The 24,692-nt window shown below is 39.4% G+C and overlaps 1 pseudogene; it reads right to left on the minus strand.

Annotated features, from left to right (window-relative positions):
- Window positions 1-19,237: 19,237 nt before the first annotated feature.
- Window positions 19,238-19,623, minus strand: LOC109394313 (histone H2A.Z pseudogene; annotated as a pseudogene).
- Window positions 19,624-24,692: the final 5,069 nt, after the last annotated feature.

The following is a 24,692-nucleotide window of genomic DNA, read 5'->3' on the forward strand; positions in this document are numbered from 1 at the left end:
GTTTGGGTTCATCTTGTTTGGGAATCTCTGTGCTTCCTGGGCTTGCATGTCTATTTCTTTTGCCAGGTTAGGAAAGTTTTCAATAATTATTTCTTCAAATAGGTTCTCAATCCCTTGCTTTCTCTTTTCTCCTTCTGGTACCCCTATGATATGAGTGTTGTTATGCTTGATGTTGTCCCAGAGGTCTCTTAAACTCTCCTCATTTTTTGAGTTCTTTTTTCCTTTTGCTGTTCTGATTGGGTGTTTCCTGCTACCTTGTCCTCTAAATTGCTGATTTGATCCTCTGCTTCATCTAATCTGCTGGTGATTCCTTCTAGTGAGGGCATTCTTCATTTCAGGTATTATATTCTTCACTTCTGACTGGTTCTTTTGTATGGTTTCTGTGTCCTTTTTTATGCTTGCTATCTCTTTGTTGAAGTTTTCATTAAGTTCCTTGAGCATCCTTATGGTCATTGTTTTGAATTCTGTCTCTGGTAGGTTGCTTGCTTACATTTCGTTTAGTTATTTTTCTGGAGTTTTCTCCTGTTTTTTTTTAATTAAAATACTTTTTTTATTTGGGACATATTTCTTTGTTTCCTCATTTTGACTGCTTCTCTGTTTGTTTTTATGTATTAAGTAAATCTGCTATAGCTCCCAGTCTTGGCTGGGTGGCCTTATGTAGTAGGTGTCCTGTGGGGCCCTGGCACAGTCTCCCTGGTCACCTGTGCTGGGTGCTCCAGGAGTGTCCCTTCTGTGGGTTGTGTGTGCCCTCCTGTTATAGTTGAGCCTTGATTGTTATTGGCACATCAGTGGGTGGGATTGACCCTCATGCTGACTGGCTGTGGGGTTTGGCCACATCCACAGCTCATGGGCTGCTGCATGGGGTGCTTACCCCACTGAGTGGGATTTGCCCCAGCAGACTCTTGGTGCCTGTTGAGACCGCCCTTTGTGTATGTCGCTTGTGGGGCAATTGGATGGTGCTCTGCTGTGGCCTGAAGCCAACTTCCAGGTATGTTGATTCTGGGGCCTTTTGGGAGGGGCTCTGGTGAAGGCCCAGGTCACTCACTGCTTGTGACCAGCTGGGGACTACCTGATAGGAGCTACAAATGATCCGTGTTTTTTTTTTGCTGCTTGTGCTAAACCTGGAGGCATGTGGGAGAGCCACACTGTGAACTGAGGATGGCTGCCACAGTTACTGGGCTTGGGGTAGCTCTGCAGAAAGCCAGGACACCCCAAGTCCTGCTGCCACTTGCTGCCTCCTTAAAGTTCAGCCACAGATAAAGCCTTATGAGGTATGCAAGTTGGATGAGGCAGAGTCTCAGTGGGAAGAGTTGTGGTTACCAGGTTATTGCAGATTCTGGTTTGGTGCCAGTGCTGGGCCTGGAGCTACTCAGCGAAAGTCTCAGGGCACACCCAGGCAAGTCGCTGCCCACCTCGGGCCCATGGACTCAGATAGTTTTTCAAGAAAGAGTGCAATGTGGGCAGGCTGGCTGCTCATGTAGAAAATACCTCTGGTGTTAGGGGAGTTGGGTGGGGCAGGATCCCAATGAGTCAGAAGGATGGAGCCCCAGAGCTCACCAGACCAATCAGATTCAGATTTGGTCATAAGCATAATGGGAGGGCTCAACACATGACAGATGCAGCCGCCTGCCAGCTGCATGGGAGGAGGATCCCTCACAGGGAAAATGAGACTGTTCTCCAGCCCTGGCCTTGAAGCCAAACACCTCAGTTTGCTCCCCATATGCCTCTGATGCCCCCTGAATCACCATCCTTCCACTGGAGCCCAAGATGAGTGCCTGTGAACGAGTGAGTCTATGTGCGGGCCCTTTAAGAGGATGTCTGGATTTCCTGCAGCCTTCTGTCCCACTTGGATGGTTGGAATCCTCACTATTTTACACAGCCAGATGTTGTGTCGGCTCCTTTTCCCAGCACCAGTACTCTGGGCTCGGAACCCTGGAGTAGGGCTGGGGTTCTTTGTTCTTCTGGGGGGAACTTCCACTGCCGTGGTATCCTAATTTTCATCCACCACATGAAAGTTTGGGACCAGCCCTTTTCATGTCTCTGCCCCTCCTAACAGTCTCAACATGGCTTCTTCTTTATATCCTTAGTTATAAAACTGTTCAGCCAGACTTCAGATGGTTCTCCAGGTTGATATTTCTATAATTTAGTTGTAATTTTGATGTGTTCACAGAAGGAAGCAGGCAGTGTTTATCTACTCTGCCACCTTGGGTCTCTTCTCCACAGATTCTTTTGTGTATGTGAACCCAAGGATGTTAGCTACTCCGTGTGAAATTTTCATCAAGACCTGAGTTTTAAATAAGTGTCTTCTGCTTTGTTACTGGCTGACATCATACAAATAATAATTATAAGCACACAAAGGGAAAAGGTGAGAGTATTCTGTTTTATCACCTGCTTCCTGTGGGGACTATTTCACTATACCATATTGGGCTCACCCTGTCAAAAAATAATTAAAAAAACTCTCAAACAAACCGCTCTATATAATACTGAAAAATATTCCTTTTGCCCTACTTAATTCTTTCATCTTATTACAACACTTAATCATTTACAAACAGCAATGTGCCATTTATATATCTAGTCTTAAATGCAAACCTGTTTTTATAAGTCACAATCAAAGCATCTGTGACAGTTTACATTCTTTTTTTTTAATATATTGTGAGAATTTTCAGGTTGCTATATAAGTCCTCATAATTTTAATTTTTATCATTGCAATATTTCCCGTCCATTTTATATTATGAAACTTATCTTTTTAGTTCCCAAATTTGTGTAGGCAATCTGTGTATAGAAAGAAGGTTAAAAACACTTGTAAGTTGTGACTGAATCATGGTAAGTAAATAATCCAATATCCCACATAGAGGGTGAAAGGAACAAGGAGTTTGAAGTTTGTGCAAAATACAAACTACAACGGCAAGTTTAAGGTTTGGAAAGCGCCAGTTAATCTTTTCCTTTGTTCTTCTCTTTTATTCATCTTTTCAAAGCTGACTCCAGGCAGAATTGCAATAAAGACTCCTTGCCTACTGTGGTTCATCAGCAGTATCTAGTGCCAGAAGTCCTGTTTTCATACCGATAACCGGTATCAAAGGGGCTCAAATTCGTCAGGCCATTTCTGATAGAGATCTGAACTTGCAGAGGCCTCACTGAACTAAATCTATGACCCTCATGAGACAGAGCCATTGTTACTTCTGGAACACAATCTTTCTGATCCCACACAAGGAATCATGTTGCTTGCAAAAAGCAGGTATGCATCACACCTTTTATGTGCTCTAGCCCTGTGTAAAAATCAAATCTCTGTGGCTGCTTGAGCTTCTGTACTCTGACTTCATGATGACAAATCATTTGATGAAGGTGAATACCTGTGTGGAGCTTTGGACTATCTTTAGAAAGCTGGGAAATGTTTTTGAATTTCCACAAATATGATTGAAATTTCAAAACTTTGTATTTCACCTGTATAATCAGGCCCTTTGCCCAGCCCTTGGATTAATGAACATCTGAGTTTACACCAACCCTTCTCTTTGGCCCTGTGTCTGACGCTTAGTAGGTTCTCAGTGCATATTTGTTGAATGAATGAGTGAAACTACAAGTCTGGACAGAGGTTATGTTCATGGATTAGCTAATATACAAATTATTATTACCATAATTGTGGATTTAAAAACTTGAAAAATAGGAAATTCTGATAAGTTTTGGGAGTATGTAGATTTAGGTTCCTGCCCTGCCACTAACTCCCTTTATAACCTTGGACAAGTTGTTTCACTTTGATGGGCCTCAGTTTTCAAATGTGGTCAGCAGAGTGTTAATGGTCAGTCAGGGTAACTGTTCAGGTGTCCTTTTTCTGAGACCAGCACCCTCTCCATCCAGCTGGCTCATCCCAAAACATTTTCCCATGGCCATTTTGTGGCATAGGATGACCTGTACATCTCTTTTTAGAGGTAACCTTCTATGATTCCAGGATCCAGTTACTCAGCATCCAAACTCTGGGGAGAAGCAGCAAGGACAAGTATTTTCAGTGTAGGCAGGCATTTGGGTAGATGCAACTGCTGTGGGTGTTGTATGTCCAGGTTGGGATGGGAGAGTCAGCTGGTTCTCTCTTCAACTGGTGATCTTCTGGAGGGGAATTTTGGGACTATGAGAGAATTCATGCATTGACTGAATATGCCAGCAAGACTGATTTTATGTATCCATCCGCCTATTTAATGCTTTCAGTTGGATCTGCAAATCTTTTCCCACAAAAAATACAAAATAAAACCCCCAAAACATCTGGTCCTCTTTGATGTTCACTGTCTTACTAAATGTCACCACCATCCATTTGGAAGGCTAAGCCAAAACCCCTGGTATTATCCTTGATCTCTCCCTAAATTTGTCACCAAGTCCTCAGTTTAACTTTTTACTGATCTCTGAGTTTCCTTCATTCTCCCAGTCTTCAAATCTGCCTCCTTGGTTTGAGTAACCACAACTTTCTTTTAAAAAAATATATTTTTATATTTTTCAGTTACAGTTGACATACAATATTATATTAGTTTCAAATGTATCATACAGTGATTAGGCATTTCTTTAACTTACAAAGTTATCACTCTGATAAATCTAGCACCCATCTGACACCATACATAGTTATTACAATACTGGTTATATTCCCCATGACTGTTTTGTAACTACCAATTTGTACCTCTTAATCCCCTCCCCCTTCACTCATCCCCGCACTCACCCCCCATCTGGCAACCATCAAAATGCTCTCTGTTTCTATAAGCTTGTTTCTGTTTTGTTTGTTTGCTTATCCTGTTCTCTAGAGTCTACATATAAGTGAAATCATATAACATTTCTTTCTCTGTCTGACTTACTCCATTCAGCACAATGCTCTCTAGGTTCATCCATGTTGTTGCATATGGCAAGATTCCATTCTTTTTTATGGCTAATATTCCATTGTATATACTCATATGTACCACCTCTTCTTAATCCATTCATCCATTGATGGACACCCAGGTTGCCTCCACATCTTGGCTATTGTAAATAATACTGCGATGAATGCACATATCCCTTTAAAGTAGTGTTTTGGGTTACTTTGGATAAATACCCAGAAGTGGGATTACTGAGTCCTTCTTTGTCTCTTGTTATAGCCTTTATTTTAAAGTCCATTTTGTCTGGTATAAGTATTGCTACTGCAGCTTTTTTCTTTTTGGTCCATTTTCATTTTCATGAAATATCTTTTTCCATTTTTTTTACTTTCCATTTGTGTGTGTCTTTCCATCAGAAGTGTCTCTTGTAGGCAGCACATGTAAGGGTTTTGTTTTCTTATCCATTCAGCCACCCTGTGTCTTTTGATTGGAACATTTAATCCATTTATATGTAAAGTAATTGTTGATAGATATGTAGGTATTATCATTTTATTATTCATATTTTTTTATCTTTTTTCCCCCTTCTTCTTAAAGAAGTCCCTTTAAGTTTTTTTTTATTCCCTTTAAGTTAAAAAAAAATTTTTTATAATACTGGTTTGGTGGTGATGAACTCCTTTGGATTTTTTATTGTCTGGGAAGGTCTTTATCTTTTGATTCTAAATGATAGCTTTGCTGGGTAGAGCAATCGTGGTTGTAGGTCCTTGCTTTTCATCACTTTGCATATTTTCTGCCAGTCCCTTATGGCCTGCAAAGTTTCTGTTGAGAAATCAGCTCACAGTCTTATGGGAGCTCCCTTGTAGGTAAATAACTGTTTTTCTCTTGATGCTTTTAAGATTTTCTCTTTGTGTTTAACCTTTGGCATTTTAATTGTGATGTGTCTCAGTGTGGGCCTCTTTGGGTTCATCTTGTTTGGGACTTTGTGCTTCCTGGGCTTGTATGTCTACTTCCTTTGGCAGGTTAGGGAAGTTTTCCAACATTATTTCTTCAAATAGGTTTTCAATTCCTTGCTGTCTTCTCCTGTTACCTATATGACGTGCATGGTGGTAAGATTGATGTTGTCCCAGAGGCTCCTCAAACTATCCTGATTTTTTTGGATTTTTTTGCTGTTTTTATTGAGTGCTTTCTGCTACATTGTCTTCTAAATCACTGATTTGATTCTCTGCTTCATCTAATCTACTGTTGATTTCCTCAAATGTGTTCATTTCACTTATTGTATTCTTCATTTCTGACTGGTTCTTTTTTATATTTTCCATCTCCATTTTTATGTTTCCTTTCTCTTTGTTGAAGGCCTCACTGAAATTATTAAGCATCCTTTTAACCAGTGTTTTGAACTCTGCATCTGTTAGATTGCTTGTCTCCATTTTGTTTAGTTCTTTTTCTGGAGCTTTGTCCTGTTCTTTTATTTGGGATATGTTTCTTTGTTTCCCCATTTTGGCTATCTCCCTGTGTTTGTTCCTATGTATTAGATAGAGCTGCTATGTCTCCTGATCTTAATGGTGTGGCCTTATGTAGTAGGTGTGCTGTGGGGCCCAGTGGCACAGTCTCACTGATCACCTGATCTGGGTGCTTCATATATGTCCCTTGTGTGGGTTGTGTGTGCCCTCCTGTTGTAGTTGAGCCTTGATTGCTGTTGGTATGTCAGTGGGAGGAAGGGATTGGCCCTCAGGTTGATTATTTGTGAGAACTGGCCATGTCTACAGTGGAGGAGCTGCTGTGCAGGGGCTGACCCGGTAGAGAAGGATTCACTTTAGTGGGCCTCTGGTTTCTGCCCAGTCTGCCCTTTGGGTTTGTCTTTTGTGGAGGTGGTTGGGTGGTGCTCTGGTGTGGTCTGAAGCTAGCCACCAAATGTGTTGGTTCTGGGGCCTCTTGGGTGGGCTGTCTTAAAGGTCAAGGCTAGCAGCTGGCTATGCCCTGCCCAGAGCCACTTGGTATTGGTTACAAAGTGATATGTAGATGGTTACTTGTGCTGGCCTTGGAGGTGTCCAGGAGAGGCTGATCTGTAATCCAAGGTTGGCTGTTACTAGTGCCAGGCTTGTGGTGCTTAGCAAGAGGTATGGGGCATGCTGAGACCAGATGCTGCTTGTTTGGGGTTTGTGAACCTTTGAGAGGTTTAGCAAAGTCTGAGCCAAGACAGGCACAGGTTGTTTGTATGAAAAAGCCACTGGAAGCAGCTTGGGTGGGCCCACAAGTTGTGGGGTGGGGTCTCAGAGAATCACCAGAGTAGGGAGAATGGTGTTAGCTGTGTCTGAACTGGCATTCTCATTTCAAGCCTTGTCTCCCTCTGATATGTTTTCACTATAGGAGAGAGAATGGAAATGTTTTCCAGATTGGAAATTAATCATGTCCCTGCTTAGTCCTTTGTATGGTCAACTGTGACATTTTGGACAATGACCAAAATTCTTAATATGTTCTAAAAGCCTTATGTAGTCTGGCCCATGCCTGATGATCCCTTGATGTTTGTCCTCTGTCCTCATGTACCTTCTCTCATGCAGTATGCTCCTCCCCTGTGGTGAGAGTGCTCCCACCCTCTCCCGTATCTCAGCGCAAGTGCTCCCTCTTTAAGGAAGCTTTGCTTATCTCCTCTTATTCCAAATACGTTCCCTCATCCTAAGCTCTTATAGGAAGATGGGCTTTTTTTCTGAAGATCAGGGGTTTAGAGAGATTTAGTTAATGTGTCCAAAGTTAAACTGGGATCCAGTGTCCCAAGGCAATATAGAACTGAGATTCTGAACTGTGTTCAATTATAAACCCTCTGCAGCTAACTACTCTGCCAGAGATGGGAAATAGGTTTCACCTCACATGGTAATTTTGATTAATAATGCTGCCTGCAGTACTGTGATGAAAAGGTTTCTGAGGTTGCATCCTGATGCATTGAAGTATATCATGATTGATTAGTGATGGATTGGAAGGATTGGAGAGGGAAGGTACACAAGACAAGTATTTGCCCCATGCAAATGCTATAAAGCATAATATAATACTACTAATTTTATTTAAAAAAATCAACAGCAGAACCTTCTTTATGTCAAAAGAGTCAGGAACAGGACCCAAGTCCTCTTAAGAAAAGGTAGAGAGACTCAGACCACAGGGCTCTTGAAGGGTGACAATCAAGCAGTTGTGAAAATCACTCCTATTTCTTACCAAGATTGTCTCTTTACAAAATTCTTTATCCTTTCCACTGTCAAGACAGCTTTGATTGGTTGCTACTGTACACTGTTGTTAACAGGAGGCCAAGATTGCCAGAAGCAGGTGGTAGAGATCAGGCTTGCTCCAGGACTTTCCCAGGCACACACCTCCAAGATGCCTTTTAACATAGTGCAATGGAAAAACCCAACTTTTCATAGTGGGATTCCAGGAAGGTGCGGGTGGAGGGTGATGTGGGGTGAGGCTTTTCCCATATTTCAGGATTAGGTGTCCAGCTTTGGCCAGTTTGTCCTGAAGCCCAGTTGACTGGCATGTCATTGAAGATATGGGTTTTGTTTCATGTATCTATGCAGCTGCCCTGTAGTACCCAACACAGGGCTTGACCCACAGCATTTCATGATCATTAGATCTGTTTTACTTGTGGAAGGTCCCAACGTTTCCAAGCAAAAGGCATTGCCTTATCCACTACCTAATGAGTTCTTTCACTTGCCCTTGTCTGCTACCTATGATCTGGCACAAGGTTTAGGCAACTTTCTTTTTCTTTTCTTAAAGATTTTATTAAAATTTAGCCAACATACAATATTACATTTGTTTCAGATAGTTATTCATTTATGTACCTAAAGAAGTGATCACCATGATAAGTCCAGCAACCACCTGATACCACACAATGCTATCAAAATATTGTTGACTTTATTCCCTATACTGCATATTATATCACCATTACGTATTTATTTTATACCTGGAAATTTAAACCTCTTATTCCCCTTCACCTTTACCCCCCTTTAAAAAATTTTTAATTAGAATTGACATTCATTATTGTTTTATATAGTTTCAGGTGTACAGCATAGTGGTTTAGGATGTGATCCCCCTGACTAGTACCCGTGCCTGGCACCATACATAGTCATTACCACATTATTGAGTACATTCCCTATGCTTTACTTTACATACCTATGACTATTTCAAAACTTCCAATTTGTACTTCTTAATCCCTTCATCTTTTACACCCTACCCTCAACTCCCCTCCCTTCTGACAACCATCAGCTTGAGATTAGGCAACTTTCTTGCTGTTGTAATTAAGAACTTCCTTTCATCTTGGGCAGGAGGCGGCACTAAGGGAATACAAGCAGAGCAGCTTATCTCAGCCCTGAGAAGGCATATGCAAGTGGATCTGTGCCCTCTCCTGATACCCACAAGAAAGGAATAGAGGCTGTAACACTTCAGTATTCTACAGCAGTTCAGGATTCTGGCTGGTGAGGATCTGAGTTCTTGTCTGTCTCTTTAAATCCCTTCTGTTTCCATGTTGGAAATATTTTCTAGTTAATGTTTTGTTATTGGACTCAACTCCAAATGTTGGTGTGCTCCTGGGAACAGTATTCAGTTCACTTTGCTTTGCTTTACTATCTACTCTCTCTGGTCACCTTACCTAGTCCCACGGCTTGCAATGCCATTATAAGCTGGTGATTCCCAATTTTATGTCTTTAGCCCCAAGAGTACCTCTGAATCTTACATATTTACCTTCAACTGCTTCTCAACATTTTCACCCAGGTGTTCAACACAGCATTGAAAACTTAAAATGTCCAGAGCAGACTTTTACTTCACTCCAAATCTGTTTCTTCTTTAGTCTTCTGTTCTCAGCATCATTAGGTCAAAGATCTATTTTTCCTTCACATTTCACATCCAGTCCATCAACAAGCCTGTCAGTTCTACCTTCAAAGTATACTCAAATTCTGACCCTGTCTCACTACCTCCCCCACTGCCAGCTTAGTACTTGTTCCCTTCATCTCTTGTCTAGACTGGCAGTAGCTTCCTCACTGATTTCCCTACTTCTACCATCATTGGTCTCTATTTTATTTTCCGTAACAGTTGCCAGAAATCATCTTTAAAAAATAGACTTTTTTAGAGCAGTTTTAGGTTCACAGCAAAATTGAGGGGAAAATACAGAGATTTCCCTTATACCCTGCCCTCACATATGCACAGCCTTCCCCATTATCAACATCCTTCATCACAGGGGTACATTTGTTACAACTGATGAGCCTACACTGACACATCATTATCACCCAAAGTCCATAGTTTACACTACGGCTCACTCGTGGTGTTGTACATTCTGTGGGTTTGGACAAATCTATAATGATATGTATCCACCATTGTAATAGTATACAAAGTAGTTTCACTGCCCTAAAAATCCTCTGTGCTCTGCTTGTTTATCCCTCTTTTTTCCCAACTCCTGACTTTTTTACTGTCTGCATAGTTTTGCCTTTTCCAGAATATCATATTGTTGGAATTATACAGTATGTAGCCTTTTCAGATTGGCTTCTTTCCCTTGGTAATATGCCTTTAAGTTTCCTCCATGTCTTTTCATGGTGTGATAGCTCATTTCTTTTTAGTGTGGAATACTATTCTGTTGTCTGGATGTACCACATTTTATTTATCCATTCATCCACTGAAGGACATTTTGGTTGCGTCTAAGTCTTGCCATTATGAATGAGGCTGTTACAAACATCCGTGTGTAGGTTTTTGTGTGGACATAGGCTTTCAGTTTCTCTGGGTAAATACCGAGGAGCACAATTACTGAATTATATGATAAGAGTAGGTTAAGTTTTGTAAAAAACTACTAAACTGTCTTCCAAAGTGGCTGTACCATTTTGCATCTCTACCAGCTATGAATGAATATTCCTATTGCTCCACATAGAATGACCTTTTTAAAGTGTAATAAAATCATGTCACTTCTGTACTAAATTCTGCAAATGGCTTCTTATCATACTTACTCATAGAGTGAAACCCAAGTCTATCATAGTTTACCTGGCCCTAAAAACATGGCCCTTTTCTACTTCTTTAAATTCTCTTACTCCTCATTCACCATGCTTAAATAACACCAGTCTTCTTTCAGCCCCTTAAACACACTAAATTCATTCTTGCCTCAGGACCTTTACACTTGCTGCTCTCTTTTCCTGACATTATCTAAAGTAAAATGCCAATCCTGCCATCTCTTTACTGACCTTTTTCTTCATGACACTCATCTTTACTTGAAATTATAGCGTTTATTCATTTGTTTACTTGGTTATTGTCTTTCTCTCCTAATTACAATGTGAATCCATGAGGGGAGAAACTTTGTCAATTTCCCCAAAGCCTAGAATAGTGCTGGCATGCAATAGATGTTCAATAGATATTTATCAAATAAATAAGTGAACGGATTTGCAATTCACAGATCATTTTCTCCCCCTGGATGGCAATTTATTCATCTGGATTATAGGAGTTGGATTAGATTACTTCTGAGGACCTGTTTGTTCACTTCTAAACACACCAGGAGTAGATGAGAAATTAGCAATTTGATAGTAAGTAAAAAGAGCCTATCTTCATTATGAGAAGAGGAAGGATATTTTAATAATAATTCCCCCCTTTCCCAGTTTGTATTTTATTATTTTGCTCAAAATGTCTTTAGGGTCCAACATGGGGCTGAGAAAAACTCTGAGACCTAAAACACGTTTTCAGTACTGGTGCTAAAGTCATTCAGAGTTAAGGAATGATAGCTGTGAACTAGAGAGTTTTATAAAGGAGGAAGGTCGTGCCTTGGGCTAGAAGGTAGGTAGGTTTACATTTGACCTGAGACTAGGTAGGCAGCCTTTAACTATTAAATGTATTGGGGTGACCTTGGTTAGGAATATTATATAGGTTTCAAGTGTACATTTCTATACTACATCATCTCTGTATATTGCATTGTATGTTTACCACCCAAGTCACTTCTCCCATCACCATATATTGGACACCCTTTAGCCTCTTCTACACGCCCCCACCTTCCCCCTTCCCCTCTGGTAATCACTAAACTGTTGTCTGTATCTGTGAGTTTTTGTTTGTCTTGTTTATTTGTTGCTTTCAGTTTTCTATCCCATGTAAGAGTGAAATCATATGATTCTTGACTTTTTCTCTTGGACTTATTTCACTTGGCATGATGATCTCAAGATCCATCCCTGTTGTCAGAAATGGCAGTATTTCATAGTCTTTAAATATTCTTAAGAAGGGAGTGGCATGCTAAAAGTGTACTATCTGGGAAATTACCTGTAGACTGTCTATGAGAATTGAGCTCCCTGGGCAGATTTTGAGCTACTCTGAGAGTAGAGGTGTGCTTTTACTACTTTGTATTGAAGCACAGTTTCTAGCATATGCTAGATGCTAGAAGATTATTCATTAGATGAAATTGGGGTGGAAGTTGAGATTAAAGAGTTAAGAGGTGGAAGTGCAGTGAGAATTTCCTGTTGCACTGGCTTACACACATGGTCTTGTGAGGTGGTCAGCTTTAGTATCCTCATTGGTTGGAAGGAAACTGAAGGTGAGATGTTAAATCTTAAATCATGTAGCTGAAGCCAGAACTTGAATCCAGTGCATCCTGCATTCCATGAGGGCTTGATGTGACAGAACCTGGTCTTGTAGTCAACACATATGCTCAGCATACAGACATACTTATATGCCAGGCCCCGTCCTGAGTTCATAATTACAACATAATTCAATCTGAAGTTTTCTCCCATAAGGAATTAGTATTCTGTTCAGTAGCCACCCATATTCCAAACAGTGAAAGCTCACCATCAAGAACTTGATTGAATGACCCACCTGGAATTGTTTATACTTCATTAATGCTTTTCATAAATCATGAGTTTGACAGGTTACTGGCATGGACTTTCCAAATCTCATAATTGTGTTTTGTTTTTCCCTTGCTTCATCAGTTTCCTTTCACAGGCTGACAGCTTAGCAAATGTTACTAGAACTACCAGCTACTGCGTGACCACTTCTGGTGTGAGCACCTACTATACGCCCAAAGGTCTGAAGACTTGGGCTGTGTGCAATCTGGGTTCTGCCATGTATTAGCTGGATAACCTTGGCAAATCTATGCTGTCATATCTGTAAAAAAAAAGATAATATATGTGATGGTAGTAACTATTTCATAAGGCTGTTATGAGGATGACATGAGATAACACAGGAAAAGAATTTGGTGCAGTGACTGACACTCAGTGAGTGCTGCATAAATGCTAGTGATTGGAGTTCTGCTATTAGTAAGCCCCAAGAAGACTTGAGCATCCAGAGGCTGGAGCGATCTCAGGTGGCCTGCCCCGAGTTGTAGAGTGATAGCTATCACCCTATGTCTATCCACAAATAGGTGAGTTTGGGGGAAGACAAAGAATTTGAATTGATCTAGGTCATTATTTGAATTTTTTATCTTGATTGGTTGGGAAACCAAGCCAAGATTATGGGCTTTAATGAAGGTGTGCAGAGGAGTGATGCTTCCTACCACTAGATTATAATCTCTATGAAGGCTTGTTTTTGTATTCTCAGAACCTACTACAGCGGCATTCAATAGATCAACAGGCTTTTATAACTGCCTGTTGAATGGATAGAAAAATGAGGCAAAATAGAAGATAACGTCATTGTTTACATCGTACTTTACTACATTTATATTTATATTTATGTATGTATATATTTACTGATTACAAAAGTAATATGTACTTCTTGTAAAAAATTAAACAATACCAAAATATATAAAGAAAAAGGGCCTCTTGGAATTCTACCTCCCAGATATAACTATTGTTAAGGATTTGGTATCTATTTTTTCAGATTAAAAAAATATACCTGAAAAGATGCTCAATGATTATCAGAGAAATTCAAATTAAATCCACAATGAGATATTACCTCACACATGTCAGAAGAGCCATAATCAATAAATCAACAAACAACAAGTGTTGGTGACGATGTGGAGAAAAGGGAACCATTGTGCACTGTTGGTGGGATTGCAAATTGGTGCAGTCACTATGGAAAACAGTATGAAGGCTCCTCAAAAAATTAAAAATAGAACTACCTTATGACCCAGCAATTCCACTTCTGGGTATTTATTTAAAGAAATACAAAACACCAATTTGAAAATATATATGCATCCCTGTGTTCATTGCAGCATTATTTACAATAGCCAAGATATGGAAGCAGCCAAAATGCCCAATAGATGATTGGATAAAGAAGTGATACATGTATATGATGGAATGTTACTAGGCCATAAAAAAGAATGAAAGCTTACCATTTGCAACAACACAGATTTACCTAGAGGGTGTTATGCTAAGTGAAATAAGTCGGACAGACCAAGGCAAACACAAAAGCAAATTCCACTTATATGTGGAATCTAGGGCCCGCTGAGTGGCTTAGTTGGTTAAGAGCTGTCTCAAGAGTTTGAGCTCTGAGCAACAGCAGTTCGATTCCCGGCCCGAGCTGAGCAGCCGCTGAGCTGCCAACAGGTGGCAGGGTGGCTCAGCTTAAAAACAAACAAACAAACAAACAAACAAACAAACAAACAAACAAACAAACAAAACACACTTATATGTGGAATCTAAAGAACAAAATAAATGAACAACAAAAGAGAAACAGACTCATAAATACAGAGAACAAACTGATGATTACCATATGGGAGGAGGTTTGGGGTGCAGGGTGAAAAAAACTGAAGGGACTAAGAAGTACAAATTGGTAGTTACAAAATAGTCACAGGGATGTAAAGTACAGCACAGACAATACAGTCAATAATATTGTAATAGCCATGTATGCCAGGTGGGTACTAGACTAATCGGGGATCACTTCATAAATTACAGAAATGTCTAATCACTATGTTGTATACCTGAAACTAATATAATATTGAATGTCAACTGTAATTGAAAAATAAAAATAAAAACATTGATATACTAACATATATGCATTTTTCTAAGAATGGGTTCATACTCTTCAGTCTGTTCCACAATTCATTTTTAAATTTAGCTGTATCTTAGGAAAATTTTTTCTAAATCGGTTCATGTAGATATACATTTATTTTTAAGGGTTGCACAATTTCTGTCACATGTTGCATCATGCATTATTTATCGATGCCTCTCTTGATGGAAATTGATTGGTTATAATTTTTTCACTCTACTATACAATATTTTAGGAAGTGTTCACATACATATCTTTGCCTTATTGAGAAAAGGGTTCTATTGGAAAAAACCCTATTAGTGGAGTTGCTAGATGGAAGGATGTGTACATTTGAAATTTTGATGCCACTCAGTGTGCTTTTATAATTTCCATTGAATTGGGAAATGTAATCTGTGCCAGCCTTGCATTTTCCCTACCTGGGGCAACAGGATGGGATGCTTAATTTAGTGCTCTTTCTTTTATACAATAATAAAGGATGCTGAAAGTGGGTTCATAGGATATTTGTAGGTTGTAGTTGAAGAAGAGTCTTTTATCTGGGCAGCTCATCCTTTCTGACCAAGCAGCTTTATGGGGCAGCTGCATATGGAGGGGTGAGGAAGGAAGGAGTTGCCCACTAAGGAGTCAAATAGATAAACAAGATGATGAACCAAAGAGCAAACATGTTCTATAAGGTAAGTCAGCCTGGTGTGGTGATACGTTTCCATAATGTGTCAGCATCAGAGTTGGGAAATGAATAAAGTACTCCCCGTATGTGGGACAAAATAGTTACGAACTGAACTACAATTCCCTCGGCATTCTTTTCCTATCTGCCTCTAACCCCAGCCCAAGTTGTGAAGTTTTATGTCTGGAAGGATGAATGCTTCTGCACAATCTTTACAAAACTGAACAAGGAGACTTTCTTATTGCGGTGAAGATGGAGGAGGAGAGGAGGAAGGGCTGGAGACGGGATGGCTTTGCAGTGCTGGCAGGGATTTTCAGGGTGATTTAGTGTGGATTGATTTGCAGTTTATTCTGCAGCCATTGTTTGTAATGCGCTTTGCCAGCTCATGTACCCTGAACCTTAATTGTCCTAAATTAAACTATAGGGACCAGACCGCACACATTTCAATCAGAAGGACAAAATATTGCACCAAGTCCCATAGGGATGCATCAGCCCCTGCCAGGAGAGGCTTGTACGCAAGGGAAGAGGGAGAAGGAGCTCTCAGGAAGACATTTGTTTGGAGTTGAATTGACTGTGTTCTGTTTGGATACAAGGTAAAATCCAAGTGTGCCACCCCAACTTGAATGGATGTGAATCTGAGTAGTCAAAAACAGCAACTGTTGTTTGCAATAGGCCATTTACCTAGATATTAAGAAAATGACCTATATTGTCTTGTATGTTGTCCATTAGTGTTGATTTAAAAAAGAGTTGAAGTAATAGATAGGTTGGGGAGAGTTCTGGTTAGCCTGGAAAAGCTGCAAGGAATTCTCAGGGCTTATTCAAATGCACAGCAGCTAAGTTTCTTCTGGAAAGAGGCTGCTCACTTTCCTCTTATTACTCCGTGTTGGGATGTGATGTTTTGAGTCAGTGTGGAGAGTAGGAAATGACCTGGAATGTGGATGAGCAGCCTAGGCTGTAGCCTGCGTTATTGACTACAAGATTTGTTGGTTATATGATTTTTACCTCATCCTCTTCTCAAAATGTAAAAGCAGTCATAACTTATGATAGCTAAGCACAACCTACCTCAAATAAGTCATTTTTTGACACTTACAAATACAGAAAAATAAAGCTAATACAGCACACACATAAATTCAAATTATATCAACAGATATAAATGAAAAGTAAAAGCTAATCTACTTCCCCATACCTTTCAACTCCCAAAGATGACACTTGATTTTCTTGTCTTTTTCAGCATGTATACATTTTAGAGAAATGCAATAATATTTACTTGTACTGTCTTATTACTTTTTTAAAACAGCATATTTTCCCAACTTAACACAACGTGTAAGCTGTTTTCTAGGAGTAACTGCAACTTATGCTTTTTAATGGCCATCTAATATTCCACTCAGTGAATACTTGATAATTAATATAGTCCTTTATCAGTGAAAATTTAGGTTGCTTACAGCTTTTACCACTGGAGTTGTTTTGTGATTTTATAAATATATTTATTCACAAGATAAATTTTAGTGTTTTATTTGATGGGTTGAAAGATGCTCACAATCATCATAGTGTTAGGTATTCTCAAGTAAAGTTACATCAATTCACATGCCTGCTTAGAATAACTGAGAGGGTGTGTTTACCAACAAAGCCACACAATTGAAAAAATAGGAATGCAATTAGGGCAAATTATACTTTTAGGACTGTTTTCTTATTTTACCAATAATGGGGTCTTCCAAGGTGTTGGGCTCAGCTAGTTTTCCTTTGTGAGTGACCCAGAAGTAGCCTGAATTCATGTTCATGTTCTCTCCAGATTTTATGCAATCTCTTTTTTCCTAACTTAAAAAAATTTTATTTATTTATTTTTCAGTTACAATTGACCTTCAATATTAATTTATATTAGCTTCAGGTGTACAGCATAGTGGTTAGACATTTATATAATTTATGCAGTGACCCCCCCCCAATTAGTCTAGTACCCACTTGGCACTGTACATTAGTTGTTGCAACATTATTGACTATATTCCCTATGCTATACTTTACATCCCTGTGACTATTTTGTAACTGCCAGTTTGTACTTCTTAATCCCTTCACCTTTCTCACCCATCCCCCAACATCCCTGGCCTCTGCCAGGCATCAGTTTGTTCTCTGTATCTATGAGTCTGTTTCTGTTTTGTTTGTTTGTTTGTTTATTTTGTTCTCTAGATTCCACATATAAATGAGATCATACAGTATTTGTTTTTCTCAGTCTGACTTATTTCACTAAGCATAATACCCTCTAGGTCCGTCCATGTTGCTGCAAATGGTAAGATTTCCTAACTTCTTGATGTGGGCCCTCTCCTGGGCTATGTACTGCTTCCTGGGTGGGATCTGTGCCATCTCCTGGAGTTTACATGGCTATTTTCATAAATACCAATACAGCCTATGGCCTTCTTTTGTCAGTTAACTTCAATTCTCATTCAGCAAGTGCTGATTAAGAACCGACTGTGTGTAGGCACAGGATCCCCACCCTCTGGGGATCATGAACCATTTGGGGAGACAGACATGCAAACAGATAGTTACAACCCTGTGGTGAGTGAAGAAACGATAGAGCTGTTTGCAAGGTCTTTGGGGACTAGAGAAGGGAAAGCACTTATCTCTGCTCCTCCATGCCAGGGTGGCTTCTTGAAGGAGGTGATAGCTGAACCAAGGCTTAAAAGATCAACATTTGTTTATACTCAGTGATTCCACTTTAGTTATATCCTAAAGAAAGTCTTGAACATGCACACAGAAGACAAGCACAGGCTGTTTATTATAGCATTGTTTGTGTGAGTAAAAAATTGGAAGCAAACTAAATGTCCCTGATAGGGAAATGGATAAATGTGGTATAGTCAGGTAATGAAGCAATATTTAGCTCTTAAAATAAGTGAACCAGATATATAAGTATCATTATGGATAGATCTTAAAAACATCATGTTGAGTGAATAAAGCAAGCTACAGAAGGGTGAAAGGATGGATACAGTATATGTCATTACAAAAACATAAAAAATAAAGCCATGGGTTTAGGGATATATGCATGTAAAGAAAAAGAAAGAAGTTGTTGATAGCAAGAGTAAACACCAACCTCAGGAGAGTGGTTATCTGGCATGGGCGAGGCAGAAGGGGAATGGGATTAGGGAGGAGAAAAAAGGGGGTTTCAATTGCTTCTGTATGTTTCATTTCTTTAAAAATGATGTAATCAATTATGACAAAATGTTCACATCCATTACATATAAGTGATGGGCACATGGGTGTTCACTTTATTATTCTCTGTATGTTTGAAGAATTTAAGGAAGAAGAGATAGGGTTTATGTTGATGGATCAGCTGGAGCCCTGTGTATTTCTTTGATGAGGCAGTATTTTAAGGATATTTGCCATTCTGGGTTAATGTGAGCCACACTCTTGGAAATGTTTTACAAAAGGGAGAGAGGAAACATTGTTTTGGGATGACTTTCTAGTGGTTTTTGTTTATTTTAGTTTGGGATGTGACCTTTATTGAGCTTATCCATGGGAGTGGAAATAATGTCTGTATAAAGTCAAATGTTTGTTACTGTGACTTCCGCATCACAATTAAAATCCAAACAGTTTTTAAAAACAGTCAACTCAATCAAAACCCACTACTTCAGAATCAATAGCTTCTTTGAAGCTACAGTAACATTTAAATATGGTTAAGATTTGAATGCAGAAATTTGGTTGGTTGGAAAGCTAGTTAAACTTCTAACTTACTCAAATAGAATTATAAAAAGGCAAAATTGTGTTTTTCACAGAGATACAGTCCACTGGAATGACCAACGCGGGACAGCTGTTAGAGTATCTAGAGTCCTGAGATGATAAGAAATCCAGGCATCCTTTAGACAGTCTTTTGTTGCCCTTTCTTCCCAGAGATTTGTACATGTGTGGAATACACCACCACCAGCAATTGTAGCCTTGATGAGAGAGTCCAATTCTTCATCTCCACGAATAGCAAGTTGCAAATGACGAAGGATAATACACTTTACCTTTAAGTCTTTTGATGCATTTCCTGCCAATTCAAGTACCTCTGCAGTGAGGTACTCCAGGATGGCTGTGCTGTATACAGCAGCAGTCGCACCCACATGTCCATGGCTGGTAGTCCTACATTTAAGGTGTCAATGAATATGGCTGGCCCACCAGAAACTGCAAGCCCTGTCTTTGCCGGCAGGAAACCACCTTTGTCTTGGCCTTTCCGGAGTCCTACCCAGCCTTACCGTCAGCCATTTCAAGTTCTGCTGAAACTCAAATAAGCAAGGCAGAGAAAGGACTAGTCAGACACCAAGTGATATCCCACCACCTACTCCTTCGTGGCACTGCAATTCAAACTGCCGACTTCTAGTGGTTTTAAACTTTGCTTTAATAAATAACCCCTTGAGGTCTCACAGAGTCCCTCCCTGAGCTACTTACTGCTAGGGTGGGTGGAGGGCACTTACCAGATGGGGCTCAGGGGGTTCCCACTCTTGCTCAGCAAGAGGAGATTCACTTACATTTACTACATTTGTTTGCATACCATAGTCATGTAAGATAGGCTTTGAATAAAGGTTCTGAGCATAAAAAAAAAGAGTTTGGAAACACCTGACTTGGGCAGTCCCTTGCCTGGCGTGGTGGTTCTCTGTCTCTTTTTTTTTCTGGTATATAATAGGTGTTTAACAGTTTACTTCCATTCATTTATTTATTTAAATTAATTTGTTTTCAATTACAGTTGATATACAATATTAGCTTCAGGTGTACAACATAGTACTTAGACATTTATAGAACTTATATAGTTAAATCCCGGATAAGTCTAATTGGGGTGGTTATTTTCATCTTTCTTTTTTCTTTTACGTTTTACTTTACTTTTCACTCCAGCAAATTTGCCACGGATAAGCTTTCACTAAAGGGAATGGTCATCCTTCTGTCTTCCCTCCTGATCTTTTTCCAGCTCTGCTTTCTCTGCATGTTCTCTGATCGCTGAGGTCTCATCTCATGAGCATCTTCAGCGTCTCTGTGATTTTTCATAGTTGTGGGGTTCCTTTAGCCTGTGACCTGGATTTATCTTGTTTTCTTTTATAGCAAAACATGCAAATTTCCTGGGATCACCTTCTACTTTTCTTTAAAGAGTAATATTTTATTCTTAATGTATAAGTTGCTCTTTTTCTAGGTTTATTGAGATACAGTTGGTATACAAAAAATTGCACACATTTACTGAATACACCTTGATGAGTTTTTGGACATAAGCATACACCTGTGATACTATTTCCACAACCAAGGTACTAAACATATTCATCAGCTCCAAAAATTTCCATGTGTGTGTGTGTGTGTGTGTGTGTGTGTGTGTGTATTTATGTGTGTATGTTGGTAAGAACATTTAACATGAGATCTAGTCTCTTAACATGCTTTAAAGTGTAGAATACCCTATTGTTAACTATAGGTGCTTTGTTGCATAGCAGATTTCTACACTAGCACAGCTTGCCATTCTCTACTCCATCTGCTGTTTCTCTAGAGCTCTGTCTCCATCTAATTCTGTCTCATCTGCAGACTGAGCTCCTTGCCTCTGGCCTTTGCTCTTATTGTCTGTCAAACACACTCTTGCAAAATAATTTTCCCCTGGCACCATCTTACTCACATGGTGATGATGAAGGCTATTAACTTGATCCAAAAAGTATTAACAATTTCTCATCTTCAAAATAAAATTTCTTTTAAGTAATTACCTCTACTAGACCCACTTATCTACGTAATTTGTCCTTCTTCCCTTGATCTCTCAGTTCATTCCTTTCTCAGCTACCTTGCTGCCTTCTTTATCTAATACCCAATAGTCTGGTCCACTGAACAGGCAGATGCTTGCACAGTGTTGACAAAACCTTCTGAATCCATCGAGGCTGCTAAACCATCCTCCAGTATGTGTCCCATAATACCTCTACATACAGAAGATATTGAATGAGTAATTTAATTGTTATTTGCAGTTGTCCATTATACCATTGTGTGGTGTTTGCCCATGCAAATGCAGTCTGTTGAGATTGTAATCTCTCTAGTGCAGGAATAGTGCCTGACGTGCTTCACATGCCATTTACTCATGGGGCCTTAATAAACAGTTCCAACTCATAGGACTATGTGTTGTGTGTGACATTTGTAGGCCAGCAAAGCTTCACTACTCTCGGTAAACCCTGAGAAACAGTTCGCTCTGGGACAGATTTTTTCACAGTGGAAATTATGACTATAAAGTCTCCTTGGCATAAGAGCTATTTGTTGTCCTCCTCTCCAATTGATGAAGCAAGTAAATGTGACTTTGGCTACTTTTAAAATTTGCTAAGCTTTCAGGATTCCCCATTTAGAATCACTTAGGTTACAAAGAGTGCATTATGTACATTTTCATGTTTATTGACCATAACACATGGTGCCTTGGCAGCTAGAATAAATCCCTTATTGACATGATTGTTCGTTCGGATTAGTAAATTTAAGGGTTACTAAAACTAACATGGATTTTTACCAGGTATGATGTTGGGCAAACTTTAAGGGTAGTATGAATTTCTTAGATGCATTAATGGCCAAAAAGTGTGTCTACATGCACGTTATGCCATCTATGCACCTACAAATCCTTCCCTCCCTCCCTCCTTCTGTTCTTAGTAGGCAGGGAGGCAAAGTTGGATATGTCTACTCATCCCTTTTTCATACAAGTTGTAAGGGGCTGCCTGGCTTAGTGTGTCCTCAAAATGAAGCGTGGTGTGGGTATAAAGACTTGGATTATAAATTCATTATTGATAGATTTGGGAATTGTCTATGCATGTAGTTCTATTCCATCTAATATATGGCAACAGAAAATATTGCAGGAATTTCAAATCTATGATCACAAGCATACGTTCTCCCAGCTCACTTTTTTATTAAGGTATAATTTACAAACAATAAAATTCACCCTTTTATTATTTATTTATTTATTTATTTATTTATTTATTATTTTCAGGTGTACAGAACAATGCAGTAGTTATCTTTTTCACCCCTCACAAAGTATCAACCCATCCATTGCCCTCCCGCCCCCGATGTCATACTTATCTATTACAATTCCATTGACTCCATTCCCACGCTCTACTCCACATCCCATGACTATATGTATATATAATCATAGTTGACATACAATATTATTCAACATCAACTTCAGAAATACAGTGCGGTGGTCAGGCCTCTACACCGTCCATGAAGTGGTCTCCCTAACAAGACATGAGTCCATATGGCCCCCTAAAAAATATTTACAACATTCTTGATTATAAAAAAGTGTATAGTTCTACAAGTTTTGACTAATGCGTAAGTCATGTTACCACCATTACAATCAAGATATAAAACATTCAGTCCTGACATTTCAAAAAATGCCCTTATACTTTTTTTAAAAATTATTTTTTATTGTGAAATACACATTTTTTAGAATTAGTTTCAGCTGTACAACACAGTGCAATAGTTATACTTTTTACCCCTCAGGGTGACAACCCCCCTCCCCCAATCCACCGCCCCACTTCCCCCGCAATATCATACATATCTATTACCATTCCCTTGACTCCACTCCCACACTATACTCCTTCAGGTGAACAGTGCAGTGATCAAGCCTCTACCCCCTCCATGATGCAGTCTCCCTAGCAAGACATGTGACCACCTGACACCCTACAAAATATTTACAACGTTATTAATTATACTCCTCGAACTATCTTTCATGTCCCTGTGGCAATATTGTAGTTACGTATTTATGCTGTCTAACCACTTCCCCTTCTCCCTCATCCCCACCCCCATCCCAACTAACAGCCATCAGTTGCTCCTTTATATCTCTGAGACCACTTCTGTTTACTTTCCTCATTCATTCAGTTTTTTAGATTCCACATATAAGTGAGATCGTACCCTTACACTTTTTTATAGAATCTTTTTTTTTTTTTTTTTTTTTTTTTAGCTGAGCCATCCCGCCACCTGTTGGCAGCTCACGGCTGCTCAGCTCAGGCTGACTCGAACTGCTGTTGCTCAGAGCTCAAACTCTTGAGCGAGCTCTTAACCAACTGAGCCACTCAGCCGGCCCTCCCTTACACTTTTTTATAGTCAAACCTCTTTCTACCCTCAGGCTCTTATAATCACTGACCTGTTCTGTGACCCTATGGTTTTGCCTTTTTGTGACTGTCATATAAATGGAATCATGCAATATGTAGCTTTCTTTCATTTAGCACATTGCAGTTCAGATTCACTCGTGTTGCTCAGTGTATCAGTCATTATTTTCTTTTTGTCGCTGTGTTGTATTCCATTGTATGATATAACAGTTTGTCTTTCAGTTCAGTAGTTGAACTTCCAGTTTGAATAAAGCTGCTATAACCATTCAGGTAAAGGTTTTGTGTGAACATATGTTTCCATGAGTAAATGAAATGGAGTGGGATTGCTGTATTGTATGATAAGGTATATTTAACTTAATAAGAAACTACAAAAGTGTTTTCCAAAGTGGTTATACCATTTTGCATTTGCATCAGCAACATATAAGCGTCACAGTTATTCTGAATCCTTACCAGCATTTGGCATTAGCAGTTAAAATAAAAAAAAAAGTTATTGGGGTGACATTGGTAAGTAAAATTATATAGGCTTCAAGTGTACATTTCTGTAATACATCATCCATATATTGCATTTTGTGTTCGCCACCCAGAGTCAATTATCCTTCCATCACCTTATTTGACCCTCTTCTCTGTCTTCTACCACCCCTCTCCTCCCCGCTTACTTTGGTAACCACTAAACTGTTGTTTGTGTTCATGAGTTTTTGTTTCCTGGTTTGTTTGTCTTGTTTGTTTGTTGCTTTCAGTGTTTTATGCCACATATGAGTGAAGTCATATGATTCTCAACTTTTTCTGCCTGACTTATTTCACTTAGCATTATAATCTCAAGATCCATCCATGTTGTTGCAAATGAGAGTGTTTTTTCTCATGGCTGAGTAGTATTCCATTGTACGAGTATATATGTACCACATCTTCCTTATCCAATCATCAATTGGAGGACACTTTGGTTGTTTCTGTGTCTTGGCCAATGTGAATAATGCTGCAATAAACATAGGGGTACATATATCTTTAAGGATAAATGTTTTCAGATCTTTTGGGTAGATACCAGGAAAGGAATTTCTAGGTCAAATGGTAATTCTTTTCTTAATTTTTCTGAGGAACCTCCATCCTATTTTCCATAGTGGCTATAACAATTTATATTCCCACTGGCAGGGTATGAGGGTTCCTTTTTCTCCACAACCTCTCCAACACTTGTTATTACTTGTCTTGTTGACAATAGCCATTCTAAGAAGTGTGAAGTGGTATCAC

This window comes from Hipposideros armiger, unplaced genomic scaffold (genome assembly GCF_001890085.2).
Source record: "Hipposideros armiger isolate ML-2016 unplaced genomic scaffold, ASM189008v1 scaffold_12, whole genome shotgun sequence".
Taxonomy (NCBI): domain Eukaryota; kingdom Metazoa; phylum Chordata; class Mammalia; order Chiroptera; family Hipposideridae; genus Hipposideros; species Hipposideros armiger.